General features: G+C 39.1%; 1 long non-coding RNA gene across 1 annotated transcript; it reads left to right on the plus strand.

Annotated features, from left to right (window-relative positions):
• Positions 1-283: 283 nt before the first annotated feature.
• LOC103890413 (uncharacterized) lies at positions 284-4,919 on the plus strand. Its single transcript, XR_654749.3, has 3 exons — positions 284-392; positions 1,201-1,364; positions 3,242-4,919. It is a non-coding gene; the product is annotated as an uncharacterized LOC103890413 (long non-coding RNA).
• Positions 4,920-6,038: the final 1,119 nt, after the last annotated feature.

Here is a 6,038-nt window from a genome sequence, read left to right on the forward strand (position 1 = left end):
GGGGAAATAATTGAGAGGACCTGGAGAAACAATGCATAGTGTGGGCTCTCACCAGCCGGACTGGAAAACCTCATGAGACATGGGGCATTAATAAAATTACTCAGAAGGATCTTGCCTCAGTAGTGGGGGACAAATAGCCTTGGACTAAATACAGCTCTGGCCACCTCTTAAAATAGCTTGTAGTTTATTTAATCATTTTATTAGTTGTTTATCATTCGTATTATAATATAATGTTCCTAAAGACCAGGCTTTTCAATTCCTTTCTTCATTTTTGTGTGTTTAGTGCCTTGAACAGTACTTGCCACTCAATAGTATGTCTGATTTGAAAGTGACCTTGGCCTGGGAAAAGTCCATCAGGTGTGACACAAGGCTCAAGGAAAGTATGAGAAAAGGTGAAACCTCAAATAAAAATTTAAGTAAGAGAAACTAAAGGCTTAATAACTCCTCATCTGTGGGCCAGAAATGTAACTTACTAATCATTTCTTGGCATAGATCCACTGAACAGGGCGAGGAGGAGGGTACACATTTCTGAAAAAATAAAAAAAAAAAAAACACATTTCCTTCTTTGTTGGCATCCCCAGGTTGTGGGTTCTCTGAATTGACTCACCTAAACTCCACTCTGCCCTCCTCTCCGTTGAGTGATTGATTGAAAAGGCAAAAATTACATTTCCAAGACCCCCTTTCATCTAGGTTTTAAATGCACTTCTCACCTAAATATCCCTATCCCCCTCGTGTGTATCTTTTTTTTTTTTTTTTTGAGACTGAGTCTCGCTCTGTAGCTCAGGCTGGAGAGCCGTGGCGTCATCTCGGCTCACCGCAAGCTCCGCCTCCTGCATTCACGCCATTCTCCTGCCTCAGCCTCCCGAGTAGCTGGGACTCCAGGTGCCTGCCACCACGCCTGGCTAATTTTTTTTTTTTGTATTTTTAGTAGAGACGGGTTTTCACCGTGTTAGCCATTAAAGGCATATTAGGTTCTGCCAAATAAATGCACTTACATGAGATTTGGAAAGTAGATGCAAAGAGGGGGCCATTCTCCAGTGGTTCTTGGCTCATGATTTTGGCAAGCAATGTTATGGAAACACTAGATTTCCCAACAATGTTGTTCTAGTATTCCTTCTCTAGCTTCCTGGGTGTTGAAATGCAATGCTGGCAATTGTCATTTCTTGATATGACATTCTAGTCCTTGTATTGAATCTTCAGGTGACTATTCTCCATCTTCTTGGGTGTCCAGGGACAGTTGTAGGAGTGGCTCCAGCATAGCTACAAGGGCAGGCTCTGAGGTGGTATCTGCCCCCAAAAATCATTTCTGTGTTGCATGAGCATCATTTGAAAAGACCTGCCGCATCATCCCTACCAATAGGGCTGTAAGCACCTGATTTCCTGTATCATGTCTTCTCTAGCTTAAAATATAGTGCTTTTTCCTTCTCAGAATCCTGACTAAAAAAAAGAAAGGAAAGGTGAGAAAAAGAAAAAAAATGGAATAAAGATGTCTATGCCACAACAGGAATTTTGCCTTGAGAAAAAGCCCTGGTGAGAGCAATACAACTCTGCTGATCTGTCTCTTTCCTTCCATGGGCTTTCCTCTTCTGGGTCCTGTTTATCGGCCACCCTCAATTTTAATTGCACAGTTGAAGGATGCTTCTGGAGACTGTTATTCTTGGGACCACAGTTGCTGACTTCTATGGCACAAGCTCTTCTTCCCCACTTGAAAATTAGAATTGCTGGAACCAGTGTCATTATCCCAGCATGCTCCATCATCACCAAGTCATCAGCCATACCAGCTCTTACACCCAAGCTACTGAGCACTGTTGAAGAAACTCACACAAGCTTGCAAATTGGTTTGAATAAAAATGAACAGAAACTAACTTGGCTATTCTCAGCAATGTACAGAAAACTTCTGTTAAATAATTCACCATATATCTTGACTCACATATCTCATAAACATCCAAAACTGCCTGTGCCAAACTCAGCTAATTAACTTCTCACCTAAATATCCCCAATCCCTTCCCGTGTATCTTTTTTTTTTTTTTTTTTTTTTTGGCTGAGTCTCGCTCTGTCACCCAGGCTGGAGTGCAGTGGCGCGATCTCGGCTCACTGTGAGCTCTGCTTCCTGGGTTCATGCCATTCACCTGCCTCAGCCTCCCGAGTAGCTGGGACTACAAGCACCTGCCACCACGCCTGGCTAATGTTTTTTTTGTATTTTTAGTAGAGACAGGTTTTCACCGTGTTAGCCAGGATGGTCTCGATCTCCTGACCTTGTGATCTGCCCGGTTGGCCTCCCAAAGTGCTGGGATTACAGGCATGAGACACCGCGCCTGGCCACTCTTGTGTATCTTAACATGACACACCATCCGTCAGAAACGTAGGCATTATTCTTGATTTTCTTCTGTCTCACTCTCTGCGTTTAAAAATTTACCAGTTTTGATGTTTTTATGTTTCTGTTTTAAAAATCTACCTACTCCTTTTCACCCTTTGCCACTGTGTTTTCAGGCCCCCATTTTCTCTAATTTGGATTATTTCAACAATCTTCTAACTGCTCTTCTGACCTCCTATCTTGCTCTTCTAATCTATTTTGCACACTACAGCCAAAGTGATTTTTCATGTCTCTCCTATTGCTCTCAAGAGTATGTCACATGTCCTTAATGTAACAATGAACAGCACCCATTCTTTGTGCTTTCATAGACACTAGTGCTTTTCTTCATCAGAGCACCCACAGAACGATAATATGATTGCCCATGAGAGGAAATAAAATTTGAGGATTTTAAACAATATTTTTACCAAATAGCTAGTGAAACATTTCTGAGAGTGTGAGCATGTCTCCAGAAGAGATTAGCATTTGAATCAGTGGACTGAGTAAAGAAGACCTGCCCTCGTCAATGTGAGTGGATATCATACCATTCCTATTTACCTTGACAGTTTTATTTCTAGATCTGTATCCTTTCAGTTTGCCTTGCAGCCAAAAAAAAAAGACTTCCAGTTAACTACTGGGTCAAATGCTGTCTGATCTTTGGATCTTTTTCGTGTGCCCTTTCTCTATGGCAGGCTCTTCTTTACCCTCCATGCCTTGCCTGTGCTCAGAAGTGATTTTTGGCACCTATTCTTTGCGCTTTCATAGACAGCAGTGCTTTTCTTCATCCAAGCACCCACAGAACTATAATATGACTGCCTGTGAAAGGAAGTAAAATTTGAAAATTTGAAACATATTTTTTCTTCCTTGAAATTGTTATTTTTTGCCCTGCAGGTCTCCATTTATTGAAGCTCAGATACCATTGCTTCAAGGTGAGAGCTGGTATAACTGAAAGCAAAGAAGACATTGCTAAGTTGAACATTTTAACTAGTTTTAAAAAAATTGTTAAAACAGCATTGCAGAAACAATAATCTGGTAAGCAAGGCTTTCATTTGCAAGAATTTTACAAGAGAAAAAGGATATGCATGACTTTAATAGCCCAAACTTGAAGTACAGAGTCTTTACTATAAGCCAGTACTTCTCAAAGTGTACTCTGTGGACCTCTGGGTACTGGCATCAAATGCCCTCGTAGTCATTGTATTCTTCATCACCAAGGAGTTACAGTTTTTTTTTAAATAGCTTAAGAATGTCCTTGCTGAAGCAGTAAAAAATTAATTTTATTAAATTTTGATCCTTGAGTGCACATATTTTTCAGTATTTTGCGTGGTGAAATGGGAAATATATAGAGAGCACTTCTGCTATGTACAGAAGTTCCATAGTTGAACAACTGTATGGCAATAAATTAGATAACTTAGATAAAATGAAAAATTTCTAGAAAGACCCAAACTACCTGAACTGATTCAAGAAAGACCAAAAAATCTGAATAGACTTATAACATGTAAAGCGATTAAATTTGTAATACCAACATTCCCATGAAGGAAAGCCCAGGACCAGCTGACTTCACTGGTAAATGCTATCAAATATTTACATAATTAATACCAATTGTTCACAAACTCCTCCAATAAATAAAAGATGAGAGAACACTTCCCAATGCATTCTATGAGGCTAATTTTATCTTGATACCAAATCTAGGCAAAGACATTACAAGAAAAGAAAACTACGGATCAGTGTCTTTTATGAATATAGACACAGAATTCCTCAACAAAACAGTAGCAAATCAAATTCAGCAGTATATTAAAAGGATTACACTCCATAACCAAGTATGATTTATTCCAAGAATACAAGCTGTTTTGACATCTGAAAATCAATTAATGTAACACGCCTCATCAATAGAATAAAGAACAAAAACCATATGATCACCCCAATATAAGCAGAAAAAGCATTTGACAACATTCTATGCTTCTTCACAGTATAAACACAGTTAATAAACAAGAAATAGAAATAAATTTATGCAACCTACTAAAGGGCATCTATAAAACACTCACAACTAACATTATATTAATGGTGTAAGACTGAATGCTTTCCCTCTAATATGTGAAACAAGAGAAAGCTGTTCTGGCCACTTCTACTCAACATTATACTGTTAGCTTTAGTAAGGGCAATTAGAGAAGTAAACAAAATAAAAGGTATCCATATTGGAAAGGAAGAAGTACAACTATCTTTATTTGCAGATGATGTGATTTTATATATAGAAATTCCTAAGGAATCCACTAAAAAACTATTAGAACTAGTAAATGAGTCTAGCCCATTGCTGGACACATGAGCAATATACAAACATAATTATATTTCTATGCACTTGCAATAAATGATCTGAAAATTAAATTAGGAGAGCAATCACATTAACAATGGCATCAAAAAGAATGCAATGCTGAGGAATAAATTTGGCGAAAGAAGTGCAAGAGTTGTACACTGAACACTAAAAAACATTTTGCTTTAATTAAAAAAGGCCTGGATAAATAAAAAGATATCTGATACTTGTGGGTTGAAAGACTTAAATAAAAAGATATGTCATACTTGTGGATTGAAAGACTTAATATTGTTAAGGTAGTTATATTAGCTAGAGTTCTCCAGGGAGACAGAACCAATTGGAACAGTAGATGGATTGATAGAAGATAGATAGATAGATAGATAGATAGATAGATGAAAGGGGATTTATTAGAATTGGCCCAAGCAATTATGGAGGCTGAGAAGTTCCACAACAGGTGTATTAGTCCATTCTTCATACTGTTATAAAGAACTGCCCAAGACTGGGTAATTTATAAAGGAAAGAGGTTTAATTGATTCACAGTTCCACATGGCTGGGAAGGCCTTAGGAAACTTATAATCATGGTGGAAGGCAAAGGGAAAGCAAGGCACCTTCTTCACAAGGCAGCAGGAAGGAGAATGAACACAGGAGGAACTACCAAAAACTTATTTATATATATTTTTTATTATACTTTAAGTTTTAGGGTACATGTGCACAACATGCAGGTTTGCACACGTATGTTTATTGCGGCACTATTCACAATAACAAAGACTTGGAACCAACCCAAATGTCCAACAATGATAGACTGAATTAAGAAAATGTGGCACATATACACCATGGAATACTATGCAGCCAAAAACTTATAAAACCATCAGATCTCATGTGAACTCACTCACTATCATGAAAACAGCATGGGGAAAACTGCCCCATGATCCAATTACCACCACCTGGTCTCTCCCTTGACACATGGGGATTATGGGGATTATAATTCAAGATGAGATTTGGGTGGGGACACAAAGCCTAATCATATCAACAGGCCATCTGCAAGCCCAAAACCCTGGGATGCCTGTAACATGGCTCAGTCCAAGTCTAAAATGATCAAAATCAGAAGGCCAATGGTGTAATTCTCAGTCTGAAACCAAAGGCCCGAAAACTTGGAAAGTTGCTGGTGTTAACTCCTGGAGTCCCAGTGTTGCAGAGTCTGGAATTCTGCTTTCTAAGGGCAGAGGAGGAGAGTGTAGCCTAGGTCCTGGAGGATGAGAGAAGAAATCCTTTCCCCTCTTTTTTTGTTGTTCTAGTTGGGCCCCAAGGTATTGGATGGCACCCACCCACATTGAGGGCAGATCTTCCCCACTCAGGCCGCTGAATCACACGTCAACCTCCCCT

The sequence above is a fragment of the Pongo abelii genome, chromosome 3 (genome assembly GCF_028885655.2).
Source record: "Pongo abelii isolate AG06213 chromosome 3, NHGRI_mPonAbe1-v2.0_pri, whole genome shotgun sequence".
Lineage (NCBI taxonomy): Eukaryota > Metazoa > Chordata > Mammalia > Primates > Hominidae > Pongo > Pongo abelii.